Consider the following 1,011-nt stretch of genomic DNA (forward strand, 5'->3'; position numbering starts at 1 on the left):
CAATTCTTCTATTTTCGATAAAATTTTTAAAATTGACGATCAACTGGTCACTATACTTTATATTCAAAGCAAAACGCATTCGAATATCAAATTACGCTCGCAAAAAAGCGAAGGATATTTTAAGAGCGCGCAAAGAAACGTGCTGTCAAAATTTGAAACAAACTACTATTCGTATTGTTCCGTATACGTTTCCCATTTGCGAGCGCTCAAAAATTGACCCCCAGGGTAAAAACTAGGTACACGTTCTATAATTAATAAAATATTTTCAAAGAAGAGAGAGAAGATTCTCTGGATTCTTCAACTTTTTTTCGCAATTACAAAAGATCTTTTCTTTTCGATGAAATTCTAGCCTTTATTAAAAAAACGAATCATAATTAATTTAGACGGCACTCTGCTAAAAGCGTTATACTTTTCAATTCAAAAAATCAGTTTCACATTTATTTCGAATGGACTCAATGCTGCAGTTTTTGATAACAAGTTTACAGATACTTTGTAGTTGATTTGCCGTACAAAGCTTGTTCACATAAACCGTTTCATACAGCCCAGAAATAAATCTAATGGGATTAGGTTGTAAGACTTCGTTGCTTAATCGATGTCACTCGTTCACGAGATCCGTATATCCGAGCATAAATCTATAATTCTGGTTTTTGGACTGAAATTTACAAAATTCTATTTCTCAACCATTTTAACAACTGCAAAAAAATTGAATTATACTATTTCGTATAAGTTTACTAAAAAATAATTAAATCGTTTTCTAATCGAATTTAGAACTTTGAGAATTTAAGATGAAAAAAACTATTAACATCAGCAAGTATACATTTATTAAATACCAATATGGATTAAAACCGAGATTAAAATGGATTAAAACGAACCGAACGAAAGGGAAAATTAAACGTCAGATTATGGTAAGTAATTACGTAGATTACCTACGCAAAAATTAACTAAAAATAGGCTAAATTACGTCCGCTATAATTCCGTACAATTAATTTGCAACGCAACGCAATACCTTTA

This window comes from Photinus pyralis, unplaced genomic scaffold (assembly GCF_008802855.1).
Source record: "Photinus pyralis isolate 1611_PpyrPB1 unplaced genomic scaffold, Ppyr1.3 Ppyr1.4_LG6, whole genome shotgun sequence".
NCBI lineage: Eukaryota > Metazoa > Arthropoda > Insecta > Coleoptera > Lampyridae > Photinus > Photinus pyralis.